Genomic DNA, 27,360 nt, shown 5'->3' on the forward strand with positions numbered 1-27,360 from the left:
AGTCTTTTTATCTCCTCTTCTTCCCCCTCCTCTTGTATAATCTTTCAATGTCAAATCCACCTATAGGAAAGTCGTATTTTAGCAACTCCTTAAATCCTTGTCAAAGTTCTGGCTCTGAAACTTTAGATAACGGCATGGGTAAGTCACTGAAGGTGTAAAAGATTGTGAGGGGAGGGGACAGAAAACTGCTTCTCCTCCCTCTCCTTCCCCACCTCTGTATTTACAGCAGGACCACACTGTAGGTACAGCTCAGCTAACTAAACAACCAGCTTATTGCAGAGGGAAGGAAGTTTACAATTTGTTATGGTTTGTGTGTAGATGTCTCCTCAAAGCCTCATGTAGTTATGTGGGGCAGGTTTTTCCAGAGGTGGCTGAATCTAGAGTTTGTTACTGACTCGTGGTCTGATGCTGGGATTAAAAGTGTGAGTGCTACACCTGCCCTGTGGAATGGGGGTCGGGGAGCTTGCCTACAACACAAGGGAAAGAAAGAAACTTGTCCTCTCTCTCGCTCTTGTTGCTTTTGCTGCCTTCTGCTGCCATGAACTGTTGCCCCTTTGCCATGCCACCCTGCCTTGTACTCAGCCGATTATGAACCTAAACCTCTACAAACTAAGCTAATAAACCTTTCCCAGCTTTAGCTTTGGGTGTCAGGTATTTTGTCTCAACAAAGAGAAAAGTAACTAAGACATCATGGATGTAAAGTAGGTTTGTTTTAAAGGCTTTGAATGAGCTCAGTGAGGTTTAACTAGGCAGAGTTAGTATATTTTATTTATTTTTGTTGTTTTATGTTTATTGCTTTCTAGAGATTAAGGCTACAATCCTGAATAAGGTGTGACCTCTCTTGTTAGTTTCACATGGATGTAAGATATGAAGAATTATCTGCCACACTTACATTCTTCAGCAGGAGTCTGAATGTGTTCTGAAACTCTGTTGCCAAGAACGATCAACTCTGGCTGTAGGATGACAAGAAATGTAATAGAACATAAAAGGAGGTCCTACAGTATTTTGAAAGTGTGTGTTTAAGAAAAAGAGGCCTCCTTCAAAAATCACAAGATCCAAGGATAGTGAAAAAAAAACACACACTAATATCAGCAGACTCAGAAATATAACAAGGGAGGTACAGACAACTCCCCGTACTCTAACATTGTGCAAATCAGAGGAACCTAGGAATAACTCTCGAAGAATTCCAAAGGAGAGGGTCAGGGAGAAACAGAGGTAGAAGGTTTTTGTATAATTATGTACAGGCATATCCAGTCCTGTGCATTTGAGAACTTTTTGAGTATGACAAGGCTGTAGCTTCTCTGACTGACTCCAGTGAAATCTGCACAGGTAACACACCACAAAATTGCTGAGCTACACCCTGAACTTGTTCTTCTGCTCAGCAACACTGAACAGAAGAAACCTTCACTGAGAAACGTCAGTACCAGAAGCCAACGATAAAAATGGGACAGGTTCATAGAGATTAAACTTTGCAAAAGAAAAACTTATTCTAGAGAAGGAAACCTGAGTGTGCAAAGGCTCCAGAGCTTGGGACAATCACGGTGAGTGTTATGGTTTGGATCTAGACCATCCCCCTAAAGCCTCTGTGCTCAGAGGTGGGGCTTTGGGAGATAATTGAATTATAGGGGCACTAACGGATCAAAGGGTTTATAGCTAAGTTACATCCATGAGTTCACAGCTACCTGTGCTGCTAGGAGCTGGGGCCTGGGTCAGAAGTAGCAGGTCCCTAGGGGAGTGGCCTCGAAAGGTACTTCTAGGTCTCAGCTCCTTCCCCTCTGTGGTGTGAGCAGCTGTTCTCCACCAGCCCCTCCCACCACGCTCTTTCTGCCCAGGAGCAGCCACCTGTGGGCTGAAAATGCAAGCCCAAGGAAGCTCTCCTCCTTTAAGCCGTAGGTGCTGGGTATTTTTTCCCAGTGACAAGAAAGTGACTAAGACAGCGAGTTTCATGAACAGTAAGCTGCATGGAGGAGCTAGAGGGCAGCCTGTGCTTTCAGCATTATTGGCAGAACTACAAGGCACAGCTCACTGAGCGCCACTATTCCAGCTGATCTTCAGCTTGAAGACCCTGGAGTTCATACTGGTGGTGCAAATTTCAGGAATTCAAGGGAGCAGTGTGAAATATTTGTGATACCTGATAAGTTTCTAGATCTTTTCTCTGGAGGTGCTATTTAAAGTTCCCAAATGGGCCGGAGATGTAGCTCAGTGGTATAAGCACTTGCCTGGCAAGCCTGAGGTCATGAGTTTGATTCCTGTTACCAAAAAAAAAAAAAAAAGTTCCCAAAATAAGTATATGAGGTTACAGGGTTTGGTTTCACCTTTCCACTTGCCTGGGTTTCCCTTTACTGTACCTATTTTGCTTCTCTTTATCATTAGAAGTCTAAGTCTTTGGGTCAGGAGTATAGCTCAGCAGTCCAGTGTGTGCTTAGCAGGTACAAGGCCCTGGGTTTACTTCCCAGCACCGCAAAACCAAAACAAGTATACTTGTACAAACATACATACATAAACTCTGTTGATTTTAAGCATCCAAATCAGCACTGATAAGAAGACAAGATATGATGCATTACTGTTTTAAATTTAAAACAGCTCTTAGTTCTATTTGATTTACATAGCACAACTCTTGAAAGCTTTATATTAGACTTTACATAACTTCTTGTATTTCTTTGTTCCCGTCATATATGTGGTGATAAAGTACATGCTATAGTAAAGTTATGGGGAGTGATACACCATCATAAATTTCACAGTTTTCATTGTTGATTTTGACACTTAGGATGACTATATCCTTGATGGCAGGTTAAAATAAAACAGTGCATATTAGTAAAATCACAACACCTAAAAGTGAAGTTAAAAAAAAGCTGAAGGTCACAGTGTATTGGTTTTGTATTGCTGTGTGAAATGAAGGATCACAGACTTAGCAATTTGATGAAGTGCACATGGTCTCAGTGGCTCAGTCTCAAGCTCAGCTTAGCAGGGTCCCCTGTTTGGGGTCTCACAAGGCTGTGAGATTATATATTATAACATGTGCATTCCTCTCGTAGGCATTTCTTAATCCATTTGAGGTGACGTACGATCTGTGGTCACACCATCTAATGCATGATGATACCCCATCATAGTCACAGGTCCTGTTACATTGGGGGTGTGGACCATTGGTAGTCACTGGTAATCTGAGCAACATTGTTGAAGAAAACAATATGTACTATAGCAACCACTGTTAATTCCTATCATTTTGTTTTGAAACCCTGTATCATTTTTAGTGTTTTTGCTTTGTTTTATTTTTGTCTGTGATGTTGGTATTTTGCTATTGTTCTTCTTCTTTTTTTTTTACTATTCTCTTTAAAATAAAAAATTCTGCCTATGACATATTAACCTTAAATTTCATGTGTTCCCCTTGTGTTCACAACTGAGCTGAGAAATTTTGTTATACTTTCATACTATGAAGTTTCAGATGCCACCACGGCATTATCGTATAGAAATGCAACGCAAGCCCCAAGTATGAATTACAGAGGTAACTTTAAAAGTCTTAGTAGTCCCGTAGGAAAAGGTAAAAGAGAAACAGATGAAATGAATATATTTTATTTAACTAATATAACCAGAGTATTATCATGTCTATGTAATCAAAGGAAAACATCATTGGTGAGCATTACGCATTGTTGTCATGTTAAGTCTTTGGACAGTGCCTCTTTACTGAGATTCCTGCATTTCAGGGCTGCCTGGATAGTGCTGGAGCTGTTGGAAAACACGCTGCTGTTGTGTGTCTTTTCAATAGTGTCCACTAGGTGTCACAACAGGTGACAGCTCTAAGCCAGCGGCACCAACTGTTTTGACAGCGGGAGTCAAGGTTGAAGTGAGAGACAGAACTTAAGAAAAATGTAAAAAGATTCTCTTTGTGTTTGCATATTTTTACTTTCCACGTATTTGGGATTTCAGTTGATCTTCTTGCCTGAATAGTTAAGAAATCAAGTGATTTGGATTTTACTACTTAAATAAGTCCAAATTCAAAATGATTCGTATTTCAGACCCACCATCCCTCACTTTTCAGTAACTTTTTCCTAGGCGATGTATTTGGTGAGCGCAAATAATTACAAATTATGTGCATACTCAACACTTGACGATGTGACAACAATTATTTTAAAGTTAGATAACTTCAAATACCCAAGGAATTTTCACAAGCTTGGAAGCAATTAAATGATTTTTTTGCCTTCTCAAATGGCTTAATAGAACACATTAAAAATAGAAGTGTAAAGTTTTAAAAAGTGACAAAATGTTCTTTTGCAAAATTGCATGACATTATCACTATCTGCTAATTTCCAGCAGAAGTTTGTTCTTGTGCAGATAGCCGGCCCCAGTGGGAATATGATGCCTGGGTTTATTCACACCCATGATTACTTTAAAAACAAGCAGAATCATATAAGAATTTTCATTTGGTTATTTGCAGATTATTGTAGGACTCCATTTTAAACAAGACAGAAACTGTTTTTGTTTTAATATTCTGTAGATTTAATCTTTCTAACCTTTTATTTTAAGTACCCTTTAATAAACTACATACACTATATAGCCTAAATATATACTGTACAGATATTTCTTTTTTATTTTAAAAATCAAAGGAAGAAAACATTAACAGACAGACAACCTTTTACAAAATAGCAAAACAACAGTACAGACAATACAGAGTTACAAACAAAGTGGCAGGAGATTAACAATGCTTGTTGTATTACATATTGATATCTTCAAAGTGGTTTCTCACGAAAACAGATAGAGACATGCAATATTGATCAATCAAGGACTCATTGACAGCTTCTTTCAGCAAAGAAATAGAAGACAGTAGAACAACTATGTAACTATCCTGTATATACATACATACAAAATTTCTCCTTCTTTCCCTTCTCTTTTCCCACGTCCCAGATGCCCTTTACCCTTGAGTGTTTTCCTATCATTTCACAATGTCTATCATACCTCCTAGTTTAAATGAACTCTTTCAGGTTTTACACTAGTGATACAACGCAGTGCTTGCACATGCAGGTCTGATTTATTTCACTTAGGAGTATGGTCTCTAGTTGTGACCATTTCCCTGTAAGGCCTCGAGTTTATCTTTCTTTATAGCTGAGTAATATTCCATTATATAAAAGTACCACAATTTTCTTATCCAATCCTCAGTGGATGGACATTTGGGTTGCTTCCACAATTTAGCACTTACAAATTGTGCTGCTATGAACATAGGTGCACATATATCTCAGTGATAAGATGTTTTTAGACCTTCTGGGAAAATACCCAGAAGGGGAATAGCTGGGTTGAATGGCACCTCTAGACCTAGTTTTCGGAGGAATCTCCAACCTGATTTCCACAGTGGTTTCACCAGTCTGCATTCCCACCAGCAGTGGAGAAGGGTTCCTATTTCTCCACAGCCTTGCCAGCATTTGTTATTGGTTGATTTCTTAATGCTAGCCATTCTTACTTGGGTAAGGTGGAGTCTCAGTGTTGTCTTAATTTGCATTTCTCAAATGACTAATGATGTTGAACATTTTCTCATGTATTTATTTGCCATTTGTATCTCCTTATCTGAGAAGTGTGTATTCATCTCTGCTGCCCATTTTTGGACTGGGTCTTTGAATTTGGGAGGGCTGATATTTTTTAATTCTTTATATGTTCTAGATAGAAGCCCCTTGTCTGAGGGACAGCTAAGATTTTTTCCAAGTTTGTGGGTTTTCTTTTGACTCTGCTGGTGGTTTCTTTAGATGTGCAGAAACTTTTCAGTAGGATGGGATCCCAGTTGTTGATTCTTTCAAGTGTTTCACGTGCAGTTTGGTTTTTGTTCATGAACTCTCTGCCTACCCCGATGTCTTCAAGGTTTTTACCTACTTTCTCTTCCAATAGATTTAATGTTTCTGGTTTAACATGGAGATCTGTGACCCATTTTGACTTGAGTTTGGTGCATGGTGATAGACTTGGGTCTATTTTCAGTCTTTGGCAGGTGGCAAGCCAATTTTTCCAGCACCATTTATTAAAGAGGCTATCGTTCTTCCAGCGAGTTTGTTTGGCCCCTTTATCAAAGGTGAGGTGGCTGAGTGTGTTTTTGGTTGTGGATGTTTCTTCCAGTCTCTTCCATTGATCCTCAGGCCTGTTTTTTAGCCAGTACCAGGTTGATTTTATGACAGTAGCTTTGTAGTATAATATCAGATCAGGGATTGTGATTCCACTTGACTTATCCTTGTTGCCCAGGATTGCTTTTGCTATTCTAGGTCTCTTCTGGTTCCAGATGAATTTAAGGCATGTTTTCTCGAGATCTGTGAGGTATGCTAACGGTAGTTGAATGGAAATTGCATTGAATCTTGTACAGATATTTCTTAAACACTTTCTCCTTGATTTTAGAAAAATCATTAATTTCTAAAATAGTAAGCAAATACAGAAATGAGAGGATTTGATTTTTATCATTAACTTCCACAAAATAAGGATAGTTTACCTGTACTCTAGTTTTAAACCTTCCATGAGTTTCAATTACTCAATGTTCGTAAGATAAAAATAAACTTTATTTTACTGAGCAGCCATAACCATTTCTTGCATCTATGTCACCAATTGGCCGCAGCAGGTTTGCATCAGCCTGGGCTTCGTCACTCATATGTGAAGCAAAGAAGTGACTATGGCTGTGGCCAGAACCCAGTGAGAACATGGAAAAATCACTCTGGGGAGGTGTGTAAAATATTTAAAAAAAAAACTAATGTTTAAAATTAGCGTAATGTATCCTAATATTTTTGACTTGCAGTTTCTATCACCACATGTATACATGTTTTATAAACCAGATTTCTAGTAAAATAATCAAATACATGCAAATTTCATTTGCCGCTCAACTGTTTACAGCTTTCCTTACTTCTTTTGCGAAGAAATGTTAGTGGTTCGCAGCAGAGGAGCTGACCTGTTTGTTCTTTTTGAACACGCAGTGCTCGGACAGCCCGAGAGGTGGCAGCCAACACCTGCTATAAGCAAAAGACCGGCGCCGCTGCTTTCCTGGGCTCGTTCTTCTGGTGGGGTCTCTTTATTTGAGTAAAATCAGCCCTGAAGCAGTTGTTAAAAGAAAAACAATCGCGGGCATTCTAAATGTAGATCTCTGAGTAAGTGCATTTTACAGAGATTATTCAGAGCAGTTTAGAAGGCAAACCGAATAGGTTCCTTTCTCTCTTTTCTCTCAGCTCTCAGAGCACTGCTTTCTGGCAGAATATTAATTTGGAATTACCTCTGAAGCAGTAGTACTAAAGAATAAATTGTAGCGTTGATGAATATTTCAGTGGTATTAAAAATTAAACATGTAAAATACTAATAATATTTTGAAATGTGCCAGAACTCATAGGGGAGGTTTCTGAATACTGTACTTTGTTGTTGCTTGTTAGACATAGTTAAAACTAACTCATTTTTATGACAGGTTGAAGAGGATTCATTTTGAAGAGAGATTCTTCAAAATGCAAGAAAAAAATACCAACTATAGTGAAAACTGCAGCTATATCTTTGCTTCCAGGGAACACTTTAACCTCTGAATGTATTACTTGGTATAATACTGAGCTGTTTTTTCATAGGATTCTGCAAGGTGAGATAACTCGTTAAGAAAAGCTGTGGCTTTGGGTCATTGTTAGGTTTGAGTACATTTCTTTTCTTTTTTTAAAAATTCTTTTGGACACTAGACAAACACTGTATTCATGCTGGGATCTTCATGAGGCAGGACTCAGTGGAAGGAAATTAGGTCATCAGGGGTGACTTTTGAAGGGAGCCTTGAGATCCTGGTCCCTTCTCTCTTTTTGCTTATCAGCCAATATGAGGTGAAGAAATTTCTCCAACATGTGCTTCCTGTGAGGATGTTCTGCTTTGTCAGAGGCCCAGAGCGATGAGGCCAAATGATGAGAGGCTCTGAAACAGTGGGCCAAAATAAACCTTTTTTCCTTTAAGTTATTTACCTCAGGTATTTTATCACAGCAACAGAAACATAACGAACACAGCCATGTATTCAGTTATAGCACTGAATCTAGGAAACATATGCTCTCTGAATTCTGAAGTTTAAACACAGAACTCTCCATCAGTGTGTTAGCTTGTAATGCTGTACAACAAATTCTAGCAAACTTTATGGCTTGAAAAGAGCCTACCATTTATTCACAGCTCTGTAGGTCCTAAGTCTGGCCATGGTTCAGCTGCATTGTCAGTTCCTGGCCTTACGAGGCTAAAATCAAGGCGTTGGTTTAGCAGTGCTCTCATCTGAAGCGTCGGTGGATGTGGCAGGACTCAGCTCCTTCTGGATGTGGGACTGAAAGGACGTCACTGGGGATTGATCTCCACTCTTAGAAGCCACCCACATTCTTTTCTGCGTAGCTCTTTCTGAACAGAAAACCAGTCATGGAGTAGCTCTCTTCCATCCAATGTCTTTCATAGTCTGAATTTTTTGGATGGGGAGGCAGGGGAAAGTTTGTTACTTTTAAGAACTCACCTGGTTTGGCTAGACTCACTGAAGATATTCTCCCTATTTGAAGGTCTGTTGATCGAGAACCTTACCTGTGTCAACAAAGTGCCTTTACAATGGCAAAGAAGTTAGTTTGACTAAGTGACTCAAAGTGTGTACATACAACCAAGAAATGGAGATCCTAGAATTTTGCCATCCCATTTATTATGCATGTAAATATCACTGTACTTAGAAAATACAAAGAACTTTTCATATGTGGGTGGTAAATTCACTGTTAGGTAAGGTGCTTACTTTTTATGTGCCAATGAACCACTTACTTCTTTTTTTTTTTTTTTTTTTTTTTTGTTTTTCTCCGGTACTGGGAACTGAACTCACGACCTTGCGCTTGCCAGGCAGGCGCTTTGCCGCTGAGCTAAATCCCCAGCCCCTACCACTTACTTCTTAAGCAAATTTATTCTTACAAGTAATTTATCAAAGAAAAGTCTAATAACACAGAACGTGATCTAGAATGGCCCAATGAAATAGCATAAATGAGAAAACCAAGGCTTTGAAACCCCAAATTTTATAGACAGCCAACTTTTGACAGGTTTTTCAGGTACCATTGTTGATCTACTGGGAATTTGTATTACCAACAATAGCGGCAACAACATAGAATGTCCCCATTGCTTTTATTCTGTATCCAGATTTGGGAAGAGCTGGTTCAGAGAAATAATTTGTGCAAGGGCCCTGCTTTGTAGGGGCACAGCCATGGCTAAAATTTTGCTGTTGACGTTTATGTTCAATTCCATTGCTTTCCATGTCTGGTCTCCCATCAATAGCACAAGGGAAACATCAATTTACATCTCTCTAAAGCTTGAGGCAAATCAATACAGAAGGGCTGGCAAAGTGTCCCGACTATCTGTCATGGGTGTATTTTAACTGGAGAATTTCTGCATTAGGATTCTGTGTTAGCTATTTGTCACCACTGTAATGCAGGCGCAGGGACATGAACACTGCACTTAAGTTTTGCTCATGCCTGTATGGTAGACCGGTCTGCTTTGTTTAGTGCCAGTTGTGCTCACCCAGGCATACGTGGTCAGTAGGTAGGTTTGCTGATAGCTAGCTAATCTAGCTTGGTTTTGTCTGAGATGACTCAGCTTCCTTCTTGATGGTGTCTCATCACCCAGCAGTGTATTCTATGCATGCTCTCAGGATAGCTGGGTTCCACAGCAGTGTGGAGGTACACAAGAGCTCTTGTTGCATAGGCTGGCAATGGGTGCGTTGTTGGTTATCAGTAGCCTGCACTGTACATTCCACCACACGCTGATTCCTGCATGCTTCAAAGGCTGGGGAAATGACCCTACGGCTTGATGAGAGCAGCTGAGAAGTTATGTTGCAAAGGACACCAGGTAGAGTGTTTTTTTGCTTGTTGTTTTGTTTTCAATCAATTCAATCATAGTCTGTGCAACTACATTTTTGTTTCCTTTATGACTGATTTTTGCAATATGGCCACTAACTCCCACTTTTCATACTGTTAGGATTCAGCTATCTTGAGTCTTAGTTTTTTTCTTTTCTTTCTTGTTTTCTTTTTCTTTCCTTTCTTTTTGTTCTGTTTGCTATCTTTTGAGAAATGGATATTGACTGCAGTGTTGGAGAACCTTAAAACACTGAAACTGACTTTTAAAAAATTAAATATACATATATATATAAACAAATAGCTAAACAACAATACTAGTCTTTCCCATGGTCCATCTTGTTTATCATAGATAACCAATTTTTAGTAATTTATATTTTTAATTTTTTGATAGGTTCTCTTTATCTCTAAGCAATATTTATTCTATTATTTACTTATCAACTCTAGATTTTATTAACTGACTTTGCATAAGGAATCAAAATCTATCTAGTGACACTTTTTTCCCTTTATTCTATTTTTAATTATATTCTGCTTCATAAATTATCTTGTATTTCTAAATAACATCATGCTTCATTAATGTTATTAGAAGGATACTATTAGAAATAACCTCACTAAAATATTTCAGTTTGCTATATCAACATTTTGTTACATACTGTATGTTAATTAAATTAATATAATCATTTCATTTGACCCTTATAAAGATAATGGGAAGTATTTTTGACTCAATTTTACAGATAAGAAAATAGGATCAGACATGTTAAATGTTTTTTTTTTTTTTTGGTTTTTCTCCGGTACCAGGAACCGAACTCACGACCTTGCACTTGCCAGGCAGGCGCCTTGTCGCTGAGCTAAATCCCCAGCCCCAGACATGTTAAATGATTTTCTTGAAGTCATAAAATAGTATGTGGTAGAGTATCAGCTAGAGACCCTGAATAAACTTAGCTGGGGATATAACTCAGTGACACAGTGCCTGCCTGGTAAGCAGGAGGTCCTGAGTTCGATTCCCAGCACCAAAAAAGAAAGAAAGCTGAATATCAACTCGGAGTTACTTTGAATATAGCACACCCCATCGCAGCCATCTGTGCAGCTACAAGAAATCCAGGTTTGGAAAGGCAGATTCTCTGACAAATTCTCACCACATTTTGCTCCAATATCTTCTCTCAAAAAGGTCAAGAAAGATGAAGGGGAATTGCTACTCTGTGGTTAATTCTAAATAAGAGAAAAACTTGATTGATGATGTGGAAATCCTCTGCAGCAGGAGAGAAAAGTCTGTGGGGTGCTGAGCATAGTCAAGTAGACACAGTAGGTTTTCGAAAATTTCAAAAAACACTTCAGAAAAATGAGATGGGCATGAAACTGAGGTTTGAGATGTAAATGGAGATGTGGCTCAGGATGGCTGCAGTTTTGAAAGTAAATGCAGAATGCGTAAAGTGTCCTGCGGGGAATAAATAGGGGTTGCAATGGAAGAAGCCAGTGTCAATGCAGTACTGAGGGGAGACTTTCAAATGCTGATGAGAAGAAAATAAATATAAAGAATGGTTTGGACCTATAAATGTGTGTGTGCGTGACTAACGTGTATAATGCATGCACTTTTAGAAACGTGCTATACTTACTTTTAAAATGATACTAACACTTATCTTGAGGAAAGAGAAAGAAGGAGAATGAAGAAAGGGCAGGTTGCTCTTCGGAGTAACTGAGATAGTGTCAACAGATGTTAGGAAAAAGCCCAACTAATTAATCGATGTTTTGCATCTATTTTACCAAATAAAGGGGGTTGGTCTCAAATTGTGAAGAAAACATAATTAAGAAGGAATTGAATGTAAACATTGATGGGAAGAAATAAAAGAATAGTCCCTTTAATAGATTTCTCTCCTTGGGTTGGCTGAATCCTATTTTAACATGTAAACAGTACTTTGAATATGTGCTCACACTACTGTAGGAAACTTTTGAGGAATGATAAAAAATAAGAAGCAACAAAAATTCAGTGATCAGCAACTTATTTTTAAAATAAGCACCTACTTTGAGGGGTGGAGGCGTGAAGATTTCAAGTTTATGCCCAGCCTGTGTGTCTTAGTTACTTAGTGATTGTCTGTCTCAAGAAGAAAAAGAGAAGAAAAGAAAAGAAAAAGAAAAAAAGCTAAGAATGTTGCTCAAAGTGAAGGCCCTGGGTTCACTCTTTGGTACTGGGAGTGGGGTAAGCACTTCAAAATAAACAGATTTGATTTTCAGGATACTGAAATAAATAAATGAATACTAAAAATTACAGTCTGATAAATGGATTCTGAGCAAAATGCTGAGGGTTCTGTTATCCAGGCCACAAAGAGAGAGCTTGATTGTGGCAAGATCAACTTATGCTAAACCAGCTTTTCTCTTGTCCACCCCTCCATGCCTCGCTTTTCCATGTTGGGAGAGTATGAACATGATGCACAGCCATGGAGTACTGCACAAAACGATCCTGGTGAAGTGCAACTGGTTTCTCCAGTTCTGAAAAAAAACAAAACAAAACAAAACAAAACAAAAAACGGAAGTAAGATAATAACCCTAAGGTTTTGATTGTGTGTAAACAGCACAACAACAGTAATCATCTTCAAGTTTAATTTGGATGTAGCCTGATGATCACGCAGCATAATTATGGAGTCTTTTCAGAGGAGAGAGTACATTTCAAATAACAATTACTTAATGATATTTCTGTTTTGGGCTCCTATTGATTTATTTATTCAGCAGAACTTTATGAAATTCACTTCGTAGGTGCCAGAATGTGTTAGACATCGGAAATACAAAGACGCTAAGAGGCCCAAAGTGATAGTGATACAAATATGAAAAATCACAGCACTGTTGTATTTTATAATAACATAACACATACAATGTACATTAATAAAAATACTTATAGTGAATCTTCTAGTAAATTTACATAAAGCAGTGGGAGCATAGAAAAACAACTACTACTTTTGCCTTGGTAAAATGGGGACTTTAGTACAAAGAATTCCAAAAAGTTCAAACAAAAAGATAGACATGAAACCATACGGGAAAGTTTAGGTCTTAAGGCATAAATGGTAAAAAAGAAAACTATAACTAGAAGCTATGGACCAGCCTGCAAACAGCCATGGGTTGAGACAGAATTGTGTCCCCCAGCACTGACAAATGGAATCAAATTGCTGGATAACTACAAGGGGCGAGGATGAGGAGAGGGTGGTAGGAGTATGGCTGGAGAGCAGCCAGCAATGAACGTGACACGTGACACAAGGAGGAGCAGAGGTGTCAGGCTGAGGACATAATGGTATTAAGATAGGATTAATGTCTTGGAGGTCAAGCTAGTAGAAAAACCTGGTATGCTCAGGGTCTTCTTTTATGGAAGAAAGGGGCATTGAAAAATTTTTAAGTAAAGATGCTATTTGATTTATTTAGGAGAAACATTACTCTGACAGCAGAAGTGAGGCTGGATTGGAGGTCAAGATTGGATTTAGGGAGAGTCCTAAAACTATATAAGAAATGAATTGAAAAAATAGTGAGAGGAGAATGAAGAAGTGTGTGTGTGTGAATTACTTTTGGAAAATCCACTGGTGTTATTAACTAACTGGAAATGATTTGGATGGAGAGGAAGGAACCTAAGAAAAACACTTGGCTGGGTGTGTAGCTTAGTGGCAGACCACTTGTCCAGGGTGTCATCCTCAACACTGTAAAAAAAGGGTAAACACGAAGTTTCTTGTTCAAGTGGCTACTTGGACAATAATGTTATTACTTTGTGATGGACTTTATGCACATGGAATGAGAATCTTATTTTTGGTGTGAAATAATAAATTTATTTTGAAATATTGAATATTGAGGCACTTGTGGGGAATCCAAAAGGAGCTGCTCAATATGGAAAATACAGTTCTAGAGCTGAATACGGACTTGGACGTCATCACCATGTATGTGGTTACTGAACACACTGTACTCCCCACGGCCTTGTAGAACGCTACAAAAATCGAAATCGGACTCCAGGTGAGTATGTTTTGTGGCAGTATTCTAAAACCTAATGCGCATGTTTTAAATATACATGCTGCAGTATGAACCTGTGCCTCTTCTTTTTAATACGGAGTCACCTAGTTTAAATAGCAAAACAGTAAATTCAAAAACTATCCAAATGTGAACAACATATTCTTCCATTCAGTGCATATTTTAAAACTAGAAAAGTGATCTCTAAAACAAATTTGTGGATAAAAATTATATAACTATTTTTTCCTTAAGGGAGTCAGTGCATGGAAGCTTGTTAAGTCTTACTATCTAAGTAGTATTTTTTACTACTTAGATACTTCTACTACTTAGTTTTCCGAGCACTACTTCCAATTATTTCTACATAACACATTTAGAATTCTATTTAATGAATAATCTACGGGTACATATCTACATTTCCTTCCTAAGGATTCTTGTGTCTACAGTCTGGGTTAAGTGACTTTTCTCTAGCATCCATACAACACAAAATATCCTTTATCACAGTGCTTGGATTATCATTTTGAAATATTGTTTATCTGTCTATCAACAAACATGCCCCCACCTGACCCCCACCAGCCACACTCTGCACTGTTAGATACTCCAGAACAGTTGCTTTCAAGTTTTTTGACCTCAAACACTAAGAAATACATATGACCTCATTTCAGGTGGGTTATGAATAAAAATTTAAATTTCATCAGGTAACATCTATATTTTTTTAAAGCCTCATGTGCATGTTTTAAATATACATGCTGCAATATGAGCCTATGCCTCTTTTTAATGTGGAGCCACCTACTTTAAATAGCAAAACAATAAATTTGAAAAAATATCCAAATGTGAACAACATATTCTTGCATTCAGTGCATATTTTATAACTAGAAAAGTGAACTCTAAAACAAACTCACATTTGGACTCATATTTTCTAATTCCATGCCATTCTACTCCTTCAGAATCATTGGTGCAACTTGAGATATTGATTTAACAGATCTCTGATTGGTCTTAAACTGAGGTTTGAAAAAGCATTGCGCTAGAGTATACCTCCGTGATGCTTACATCCATGGCATTTAGTGTCAAACGTAATTAGGTTCTTGAAGATAGACCCATGGAATTTTTAAAGACAGCACTGCAGACATAAATTCTAATGTAGGGAAAAAGATGCTGCCTTTAGCATAGGTTTTCTAAATTCTCATTTTAGGAAGTAGTGTATGCCAGGAGTCATGAATTGAGGTAAAAAGAAAAGGCTGCAAAAGCTTACTGTGTTGCATTATTGTAATCCTACTAATACCACTGTGACTTATCCACATGCAGCCAGGGGGAACCTCCTGACAAATTCTCAATTAACACAAGCATTTCTGAGCTGCTAGTATAGTAAAATCTTTATCACTTTCAACATGGAAGTAGCACTGAAGCTAAATATTTAGAGTCCACAAGAGAGCACAAACTTCCTTACTATTACTTACACGTGGGGAAGAGTTGAGTGTTTAAATGACTACCCAGCTATGAACTAGTAAGTCAAGAGAAAATGATTCTTCTTTAATGTGAATAACAAAGTCTTAAAACCCTGATGCAGTACTGAATAAATATTAAAAAGCTAACAAATATTTGTATCTACAGTGTTTGTAGGAACTCGAGTATGCAGATTGGTAAAGAGTAGTGTGACAATTTGTAACAGAATATATAAAATAGACCTTTACATTCACATAAATATTTCTCAGGCAACTTCTAAATTTCAACCTCTTTCAGTCAAACTTTGTGCACATTGTACCACTGAGAAGGCTTTTGCTTTAATTACTAATGATTGCATCACTGTCCACTTCAAAGGACACTGAAGGACCTCCTATTTCTTGTGAGATCTCTTCCATTTCATATTTCGGTCAGTATTGAACTTGCTCTCTTCCTCGGCGTCCCTGATAACCACTCTTTTCTAATTGTCTTCCCGTGTTTTACTGTCAGGCAGTTCTTCAATTTTCTTTCCAGGCTCTCTCTATTTATACCTTGAAGTTTTATATCTACTCTCATTCTAAACAGTCTTTCTGAGAAATACCAATTACCTGCAAGTATTAATGGAACTCAAGTGGCTTTTAAGTCTGTGTCACCAGCCCAAATATCTCTTTGGAAATACAGACTCATATATTTATCAAACTGCTTTCTGAGCACAATTCCTACTCTCTATCACTGGACCACATTCAACTCTATAGACTTGAAAAGTAATTATTTTTTTGTCCTAGCCCCTTTTGCTAACTCCAACTTGAACAAATCTAGTTTTTCCATACCACACTTTAGTTAATTATTATAGATCTGTCCTTTCATTTTCCTCCATCTATTTTTTTTTTCCTTTTTTTTTTGTACCAGGAATCAAACTCAGGACCTAGCGCTTGCCAGGCAGACATTGTACCACTGAGCTATATCCCCAGCCCTGCTCCATCTAATTTGGACCAGGACAATTTTTCTAGAAAATATTTCTTGAATATCCCCATGTCTTTAACCCCATAATGCCCATCTCATCTAGGGCCGTTAGGAAAACAGAAAGTACGCTGGGTGGAAAACATTTAATACAGAAAATGACATACAACACATATGGCCACCTGTGAGAGGAAGAGCTAGAAGCAAGTGCTTTGGGTGTCTCTCAAATGCAGAACAGCAGGGTTGAGAGAAGTTGATGCCAATGAGTTCAACTTACTGCAAACCTGAAGACAGTCATGAGTTCTGTCCTCATTTTGGATCTTGGTCAATTCTGAACACTGCCCGAAGCATTGAGAGTTCAGTTCCTGCATCTTCAGAAGTAGGCTGTTGATCTGGGCCCTTTACCCATCTGAGGCCAAGTGGGGCAATGCTGCATGTAGGACAGCATGCGACTGTCAGAGAGAAAATGCCAGAGAAGCCAAACTTCCACCTCTGAGGCAAAGAAGTGTAGCAGATTACAACTTTCAGCAGCACAGTTCCAGCTCATGTTCTACATGGTCCTTCACAGACTTTCTGATAGGGCTGAACCTCAGGGGACTACAGCAGTGATGCGTATCAGTGCCCTTTTCTTTCTTTCTTCCCCTTTGTCACTTCTCCCCTCTGTCCCACTTCTGGATCAACTCCCATGCAAGCCACTTGGGCTCCAATTACTGCTCAGTCTAAGACACGTGTTTTATGCATGGCTCCCAGAGGAGAAGAAATTTCTCTTTCTTTTCAATCTTGCACATTTCATGAAAATGCTGCTTCTGGCAGAATTTAAGCTAGGAAATTTCTGTAAAGGTGTCTTGGAAAAGCAGTATTTGGACTCTTACTTCTTGCAGAATGGGGAATGTTTACTTAGAAAGGCAAGGATGGTGGAGGCCAGTTTTGATCACATATTCATGATATTAATTATACTTCAAGAAGTAATAGGAATATATTCATGTGGCCCATGAGATTAAATATTATCCTGCTGAGTACAAATGCAGACTACCTAGTGTAGCACACATCACCCAAATTTGCGCTACGAGCTCTTAGACAAAAGCACCTGTATCATGTAGCATAATGCAGCTGTCTCCTGCGCACAAAACACTCACCACCTCCTCAGAAAGGGGAGACACAGTGCATTTCTTATGATGTTATTCTCTTCTTGCTTATGCACGAATCTTACTGGGAGAGTCTACAAACTAAATGCTGAGTTGCAGTACTCCAGTTTGCTAGATGTCAGTTCTCAAACAGGCCTGCATGGTTTTGCATATTGTCTTCTTTCTTAGCCCTACCGCCCTTTCTTATTTCACGCCGTGCTTCCCACCCCGCCAACTCTGGGCACACAGGTGTGAGTTGCCGCCATTTTATCCACTAAGGGTGCTCTCACTCCGGGCATGGCGTATGCTTTCTCTGAATGGAACCATAACTCACAGTCATTTCCTCAGGAGGCTTGCTGACCTTCTGATTATGTCAGAGTCCATAATCATTCATGTACACATATTCACATGTGTGTAAGGCATCTAGATGATTTCACAATGCCTCCATGACCTGATCTGTCATGACTGACATCTGCGATTGATTGATGGTGCTTTTCCTGTTAGACTCTGTCTCAACTGCATCATCATTTGTATTTGCAATTTTTTTGCTCAGTGTTATAACCCCAGCATTTAGAATAGTGCCTAGTATATATGTGACTCACATTTGTTAAATGAATCAAGGCCAAGGATTGCTTACGGAACAATTTATGAGTTACTGAAATTTACATAGACTCCATTACACCGTTGTTACATATTTTATTCTTTTTTGCCCTTATTGTTAGTTGTTAAATTTAGTTTAATTTAATTTTTATCAGTCCATGTTTGCAGCACGTGTTTACAGTCCTTGTGTGGGGTTGGCACATGTCCACAGACACCTTATTTCTTTTTCCATCCTTTCCACCTCTCGGTCCCCTCCCCCCTTGGGAACGAGTTATGTCCCTGTTTCCTATTATCTATCTTTAACTTTGCTCTTTATTTATAGTTTGAGTTTTTAATATAAGTGATAAGAGATAGGCTTGTGAGTCTGATTTATTTCACTGAACATTATGATCTCAAGGAGCATCCATTTTCCTACAAATCACTCGCAGTAAAGTACTAGTCTGCCATAAAGAAATACATATTATATTCTTCTTAGAATTCTTTTCTTCTCCAGGCAATACTTGTTAGTTGCGATTTCCAGTAATTCCAGGAAGGACACTTTTATCAGTTTATCATCTCTTAGTTATGATTTTTAAATTGCAACTATTCTTGATTTTAAACAATAAATTGCTATTTTAACATCATTTACACAATAATAGACCAAATTTGGTTTTCACATTTAATCCTATAGCATATAGCAATGCATACTTGCATCTACATCGTACTTCTTTATACTAGAAGCCATTCGTATGGCTTCCGGTATAAAGTACATCATTTACAGCTCTTGTTAGAGGATGGTAGTGTATGATGCTACTCAAACTCACTTGTGTGAGATGAACCAGCTGTGGGTCATCATCCCCAATGAACTGATCTCATTCAGGGTAGTGGGAGCTATTTCACTCTGAGGGTTTAAGTTGAGTTTTATTTATTTTTGTATTTTCAAAACCTAGAACAAATCTTGACACTGATAGCGAGCTCAAATCTCAAAGTCCAGTCCAAGATCGTGGACTGGTACACAGCTGTGACTCTAATTTGGTTCGAGTTTCTGTCTTTGATTTTCTGTTGAATCTGCAACTGAGAATGCACCTTTACTTCTACACATGTGAATGGATAAACTCCAAATTTCCAGCGTTTCTCATTGAAATGTGCCTTTACTTTGGTGATTAGTGCAATACCCAAAATGTGGGAGGGGAGAAAAGAACCTGGGACAGGGGCCACATCAACCAGGTGAATGACCAGGTTAATATACAAGACTTGGGTGCACACCCAAGTTCTGCTCCTTCTTGTCTCGGGCCATTTTAGTGTATCACAACACAAAGCGGACACAGCAAGTGGTGAAGGAAGTCAAACTTGCTTTGTTCTTTATTCTATAGCCCAGGATAAGTTTTATATACTTTTACTGGTGAACATATATGATGTTAGGCAATCATGCATTGCTTAATGACAGGGATGCATTATAATAAATGCATTATCAGTCCATTTTCTTGTTGTGCTAATATTATTGAGTATACTTACACAAACCTAGAGAGTATAGTCCAGTGATGGCAAAACTTCTAGAGCTTTCAGTGATAACAAACAGCCAGTTGTGGCACGTGTGTCATAGGTTCACCACCCCTTGTACAGTCTATTCACACCTAGGCCATAAGATGCATTCCATGTGCTCTATGCAGTCCATTGTCTACAGAGATGTTATAGGGTGTTGTATGGTGTATGCCTATGTGTAAAGTGTACACAAGGTAGTGTATATATAATAGCATATGTAATAGTTTAATGTTTATGGTTTAAAATAGGCATTTCTTATAATAGTAGTCAGTAACAAATCATCTCTTCACTGAAGAAATGCACAATTTATTGGTTTTGACTACATGTGATTTTGGCATTATGCCTTTGCATATATCTGAAATTTGATCTAGTTGCAAAACTATGCATGTTTATGGTTTTCTTAAAACCAACAGAAGTTATAATTCATATGATTGAATAGATTTTGGCACTTTAATGTAATTTAAACAATTAATGAAGGACAGTTAGAAACAGATGACAAAGACCTACCTAATTTCAGCATGATGCTGGATTGAAAATATGATTCTGTATTGCTGGGAAAAATTTATTTCATCTTCATGTAGTTTTTTTTTTTTTGCTAGTGAAATGCCATATAAGTTAAAGAATTTTTGTGTTCCTGAGCTTTAAAAACTTTTATTCTGAATACCTTATGCCCCCTTATTCATGGGAGGGTATATTCAAGTCCTTCCAGTTGGAGCTATAAAATGAACGATACTGCCATGCCCTAAATACACTGCTCTTCCTGTACATGCATATCTGGGATAAAATTCAATTATAAATTAGGCATAGTAGGTTATTAACAATACCTAACAATAAATGGAATAATTTTAATAAAATACTGTAATAAAGGTTATATAAGCTTGACCTCTTAAAATATCTTGCTACACTGTAAACATAGCAAATCCAGAAAATGATTTTTTTCATTCCTTGTGGAGAACTTTCTCTGTTTAACCTAAAGGATGCACTTTACAGCTTCGGCTTGGCATATCTGAGTTGCCAGCATCGTTACTCTTTTACTCCGGGGCTGTTACTGAGTAAATAAGTGTCTTGTGAGCACAAGCTGATGTGTGATACCAGGACAGTCAATCTGATACCGAGACAACTACTAATTGACTAATGAGTGGCGGGGATGTACACAGTATAGGGGAAGGGATGATTCATTGCCTGGGAGGGACAGAGCAGGACAGTGAGAGATTTCATTGCTTCCTCAGAATGGTGCCCCATGTAAAACTTATAAATTACTTCTGGAATTTGCCATGTAGTATTTTTGGATCACAGTTGACCATGCAAATAACTTGAAATCATGAAAAATGAAACTGAGAAAACCCCGCAGCAAGGCCCTGCTACCTTGCTTACTCTATGGTATATAAGAAAACTGAGCAAGAAATAATGCAGTTTAATTTTCCCTCTGGATTAAACTCTAAGGCTTAGTACAAAAGTAATAGAAAACTGTCATAAAACGCAGCCACATTTTTTCACCTCTATGTATGGTCCTGTCTAGAAGTGGAAGTCAATATTCTTAGCAGCCTTTGACAATTCTTTTACATAAAAAAACTTATTAAAAAAGACACTGGAGTTATCATTCAAAGTAGTCTTTTGTATTTTAAGCATCCACAAGGTAAAGAAAACAGAATAATATCTTTCCAATTTTGGCCTTAAGGATTTCTTAGAGATGACACAGAAAGCATAAGCCATAAAATGATAAATTAGACTTGTGAAAAATTGAAAGCTGCTCATCAAAAAGACATTATTAAGAACATAGAAATTCATAGACTTGTCAAAATATATGTAACACATACATTTAAAAAAGGCATTAGAGCATATAAAGAATTTCCAAAAACTTAATAGCTTTTATGTATAGGTGTATGACCCTTCTCAGATTAATTCTTGAGTGTGCAAGGTACATTTGAAATTGGGTTTCCCTTTTGTCCACGTGGACATCCAGACATTTCAATACTTTTGTTAAAATTGGTTTCTTTTCCCATTGGATTACTTTAGTGTCTTTGTAAACGTAGGCCACGTGACTGAGCCGATTTCTACACTCTCAGTTCTCTTCCATACTTGTATTTGCCTTAAGCCAACACCACCATGTCTTGATCATGGTAACTTTTATAGTAAGTTTTGAAATTAGGTAACGAGAATACTCCCATCTTGTTCTTTTTCAAAAATAATGCTGGGGATTCTTTGCGTTCTCAAGTAGATTTGACAAAGAGCTCTATCGGTTTCTACATAAAGGCTGCCCTGCTCCACGTGGGCGCCTCGACTTGGGCGGGGTTGGAAATGCATCCAGACTGGAGCCCAGGTGACTATGGGACTCACCGCAGACTTTCCTTCCTCTCATGGGTTACAGGCCACTGGAATCTGTTGCCAAATGACTGGCATCTGATGCACCAGATATTTTGTCCAGTTTTATAGCTGTTTAAAGCAGAATACTTAGTGCTAGCTAGTTATGGTTCTAAGCAGAAAAATTACATAAAATCTGACCTAGAATTGTACACAAAATGTAGGAGACTATTGTATGGGAAATGTGACTGTCCTTATATTCTAACTAGGATGCAGAGAAATGTAGTTTAGAATGATGAGGATCTAATACTATGAAAACAGGACAATCTATTTAAAACAGAAGTTTATTTATTTATTTATTTATTTTGGTTTTTCTCCGGTACCGGGAACCGAACTCACGACCTTGCGCTTGCCAGGCAGGTGCTTCGCCGCTGAGCTAAATCCCCAGCCCCCTAAAACAGAAGTTTAAAAGAAATTTAAAAAGATCAAATGAATTTGTGGTTGCATAAATGAATATTACTCTTCATGGTGAGGATTTTATTTTTTATTTGCTGACCATTTGGATAGGTTAAGTCCATGAAGAATTTCTTTTGAATTTGTTTAAATTTTTTTTTCTTCTGGAAACTGGGAATTAGCATGATATTATGACTACAAGTCCCCTTTGAGTATGTTTTACACCACGACTCTATTTTATCTGTGTGTATTTGCCACCAGTGATAGTAGAGCATTACTTAGTGACTTCACCAGTTTGAATATTTCATTTTCAATCCATCTGGATTATAATTTATACTTTGTGTAAACATGGGGAAAAAGAAATCTCCCATCAAGAACAGAAATTTGATTTTATCATTTGAAACCGTGAAAATAGGTAGCCCGTAGAGGTTCATTGAAAACTTTAAAATCTACTGAATTATGTAGCTTATGCTGAAATTTGCCTCTAGTTTTTTATGATTTTATTTTTATCAACACACAGTGTGTTTAATGATTTTAGGTACACATAGAAGTTTACAAACATGGGACTTATGATGAATTATTAAACAATTATTAAGTTGGTTAAAGTGACAAGTCAATTGATTTGAGGTAGTTAGAAAGCTGTTGTTTTTTAGATCCTAAAGACACCATACTATAGTTTTTTTCCCTCCAATCAGATTTTTGGGGTACATTTTAGATATACATAACAATCACACTCATCATAGAGAATTTGTACTATATCTTGATTTTTTTTCTTATTGCCCTACCCTCCCTGCAACCCTTTCTCCCCTCACCATTTACGAAAGCTTAGTGTGTGTTTTTTCTTATTTTCTCACTCTTTTTTATTTTACTCCTCTTTCCTTCCCCCTCCCCTTCTCTTGTGCCCATCCCCATTTGAACATTTTCTTCCTGTTTCATGATACTTGATATACATTTTAGTTCTTATTTACACTTTCAGTTTCTCACACCAGAGAAACAATACGATATTTACACATGTGTGTCTGATTTATTTCACGTACTAGTATGGACTCAGGTGCATCCATTTACCTAGGAATGTTTCAAGCTTATCCTTCTTTATAACAGAGTAGTACTCCATTGTATTAAAAAAAATACATTTCTATATCCATTCCTCGGGTGATGGGCATTTGGGCTGTTTCTAAGATTTGGCTGCTACAAACTGTGCTGCTATATACATGGGTGTGCATATATGATGCTTTTAACTCTTTTGGAAAGATAGTAAGAAGAGGAATAGCTGGGTCTCTAATCCTAGTTTTTTGAGGAATCTCCACACTGATGTGCACAGTGATTGCAGCCTACACTCCCACTAACAGTGGAGAAGGGTTCCTTTATCCATGCAGCCTAGCCAACATCTGTTGTTGGTTGATTTCTTGATAATAGCCAGTATTTCTGGGGTGAGATGGAATCTCAGCATTGCTTTAATTTGCATCTTTTGGATAACAAGTGACGTTGAACATTTTTCACATATTTATTTGATGTTTGTACTTCTTCACCTGAGAAGTGTGTATTCATCTCAGATGCCCATTTTTGGGTTGAGTCTTTAAATTTGGAGGCTCTGAGTTTTTTGAGTTCTTTATATGTTTGCAATAGTAATCCTTTGTCTGAGGAACAACTGGGAAAAGTTTTTTCCATTTTGTGGGTTGTCTTGTTACTCTGTTGGTGGTTTCTCTTGCTGTGCAAAGCCTTTTTTTTAATGAGTTAAGATCCCAATTGTTAATTATTTGTGATAGTTTCCGTGCCATCAGGGTTTTACTTGTAAAGTCTTTACCTACACCAATGTCTTCAAGATTTTTACCTATTCTATCTTCCAGCAGATTTAATGTTTCTGTTTTAATATTTAGATCTTGGATCCATTTGACCCTTTAGTTTAGTGCATGGTGAAAGGTACACCATACTATAGTTTACTCAGGAAAATGATGAAACTTAATGTATTAGAAAAAAGTAAACATAAACCGTAATAGCTTATACAGTTAATATGCAATTCAAGACTTTCTATGGGCCACAAAATTTTATCTAGGCTCATATGTAAAAGCTAAATAGGTTGATGTCGTAGAAGTAGAGAGAATACATAGTAGGCACTAGAGCTTAGGAAGGGGAGGGGACAGAGGGAGGATGGACATTGCGTACCAACAGAGTTACACAGGAGGAATGGGTTCTGATGTTCTGCAGTGCAATGTGGTGACTACAGCTCATGTCACATGCTTTATAAAGAACTAGAAGGGAAGAGTTCAGAGGTCCCAACTCAAAGAAATGGTAGATGTTTAAAGAGATGTAAATGTGAATTAGCCTAACTTCAACATTATACATTGTGTACATGTATTGAATTATCATATTTTGCCCTTCAAATAGTAATGATTTTTAAGTGAAAAATATCATTTTGGGTTTCTAGAAAGTATTTTATTCTTCATATAGTGTTGAAAGATAAATATAGAATCTCCCTAACAGTCAGTTTTTCAAGCTGGATTTATAAATAACTTTGTGCTCCTTTGTATCCAAATGTCCCAGCAAAAGAATGCAAGATGGAGGTGGGGAGAGGAGAAATAGGTTTAGGAAACAATTCAAAAGTAAAGCAAATAGGTCCTTGAGACCTGAATAAATAGAACTCTGTGATCTCTAAACTTCCACAATTTAATCTTGAGGGAAAATGAGAGAGTGGAGATGGTGCATTCAAGCTTTAATGAATTGATTTCAAAAACATTGATTGAGTTCCTTCCATGTCTCATTTAGCATGCCAACACTCTGGGGATAAACGATGAGTAATGCAGGATTCCTTTCCCTAGGAAGGTCACAGTCTGATAGAGGAGGTAAAAACACGTCCAGTCAACGATAACACAATGTAATACATTATGCTTTAATACTCTACCACCAACATATTTAATGTACCGATGGAAGACAGATGAGTGAACAACTAATTATACTGGGGAAAGCGTCTGTGAAGACTCCAGAGAACGTAACATTTGTCTTTAACATTGAAAGAGATCTTTACCAGGAGAGATAAGTAGCCAGCACAGTTCAGGTGGGGAGTGGTGTGAGCATAGGTAGAACGTAAACAATCAAGATACGAGTGGGCAAGAGGCAAATGGTTTGGTGTGCATGAATGTACAAAATACGTTAGAGGAGTAGTGGGGGACGATTTTGAAAAGCTAAACTGTGATTAGTTTGTGTCAGGTTTATATCTGGGTTTTATCTTTCAAGTTGCTGGTGATTATTAGAGATTTATAAGGAGTGTACCAGCACCAAATATATTTTTATTAGATAATTCCAGATTTAAGAGACAATTTGAAATAGTTGTACATTGCTGGACAAATAATTACTTCTGAATCTAATGACCTAACAGGGCTGGCTTGAATTTCTCTCAAAGGCTGCAGTTAAGACGCAGTCATTTGAAGGTTTGACTGAGGCTGCGGATCCCCTGTCAGGATGGCACAGTCACCTGGCAGAAAAGTTGGTGCTGGAAATTGGAGGTGGCTCCAGTTCTTTCTCCTAAGGAAATCTCCACGGGATATTTGAATTTCCCTTAACAAATGGTGGACCCCTCGGAGTGGGTGATGCGAGAGAAGGAAGATGTGACGTTAAACACGATCTGTCAAGCTGACTAGATTAAGAAAGGTCCAAGGGCTGGGTGTGATGACTCAGGCCTGTAATTGCAGCTCTCTGGGAGGCTGAGGCAGGAGGACTTCAAATTTGAGCCCAGCCTGGGCCACTTAGTAATTTAGTAAGACCCTGTTGTACTATAAAAATAAAATAAAACCTTTATAAATACAATAATTTTTATAAAAAATACATATATTGCTCAGTGTGAAGTCACTGAGTTTAATACTTCAAAAACAAGCAACAGAAAATAAATATATACACATTTACACAGGGGATTGGTGGAGCACAGTTGTGGGGATGCTTGGGCAGACAGTGGAGGCTGGACCACAGGTACCATGTGTGCTCGCTGACCCCTTCTTCCCTTGCACTCTCTGCTCTACTTTCTGGCCTTCATGAACTAAGCAGTTTTTCTCCACCACACATTTCCATCCTGATTCTTCTGTCTTGGAATCAGCTGACCATGGATTGAAACCTCCGGAACTGTGAGCCAAATAAACTTCTCTTTGAAGTTGTGGTTGTTTGGTATTGTGTCCCAGCAAGGGGGAAGCTGGCAGCTTGTTATGACTTGGCTTCAGTCACATCAAATTATGGTCACATTTGTAATTTTTATCACATTCTATTCATAATATCCTATCTTGTATGAGAGTGGAGAGCATAGGGGTGTGAATTCCAGGGCTGAGGTTCACTGGGGCAGTCTTGGAGCATGGCTCCCTCTTCTTTATCATGAACATGCTGATCTCTTTCTCTGTGTGAGTCAGATTTTTAGTTTTTTTTATAGTGCCAGGGATTGCTGCTCACAATGGCAACTACTCTTATTTCACTGGCTTATTCACACATGCATAATAAGTGCTCTGTAACTTCCAGCTAGGGAGAAAAGTGCAGTGAATTTAGCTATTGTCTGGAACTCAGGCAATAAGGAGAATGGTATTGGCTGCTGTTATTGCTGAAAAGCTTGTTAACCCTGGACAACAGTGGAAGTGGGAAATGGGAGAAAGGTTCATTTTAAGTATCATCCAAATAACAGCCATCTGTTTGGGGAAAATACATGCTATTCTGATCTTTTGCTGAGCTATCTATTGTATTCTGGGTTGAGAACACAAATTGGTATGAAGGCCAGCTTGCTATGGAAATGTGCTAGGGTTTTAGAATGCATACTTATTTATGTGTATGTTTCTGGTATTTAAAGATGCTTCTCTCATGTGTCTTTTGGATGTAAAAATCCAGGTAACAAGTGCTATACTGTTCACTCTTTTCTTCTGCTCTCCTAACATGACATACTATCTTTTGAAGGTCCTTTGGAGATCATTTTTCCCTCTATGCTCGTATATTCTCATTGAAGGATATTTCATGGACATTTGTCTTGGTTACTTTTCTCTTGTTGCTGGGACAAAATACCTGATGCCCAAAATTAAGGAAGGAAAGGTTTATTTCACTTACAGTTTGTGGAGGTTTCAGTCCATGCTTGGCAGGTTACAAGACAGAGGGCTACAGCTCATGGCGGCAGAACACAGCAAAAGCAACAAGCACACAAGGGA

The 27,360-nt window shown here is 38.0% G+C and overlaps 1 pseudogene; it reads right to left on the reverse strand.

Annotated features, from left to right (window-relative positions):
- LOC102028050 overlaps positions 1–27,360 on the reverse strand; it is an 89,827-nt pseudogene that overhangs the window by 12,464 nt on the left and 50,003 nt on the right.

Source organism: Chinchilla lanigera, unplaced genomic scaffold, assembly GCF_000276665.1.
Source record: "Chinchilla lanigera isolate Chin_1 unplaced genomic scaffold, ChiLan1.0 scaffold00002, whole genome shotgun sequence".
Classification (NCBI taxonomy): Eukaryota; Metazoa; Chordata; class Mammalia; order Rodentia; family Chinchillidae; genus Chinchilla; species Chinchilla lanigera.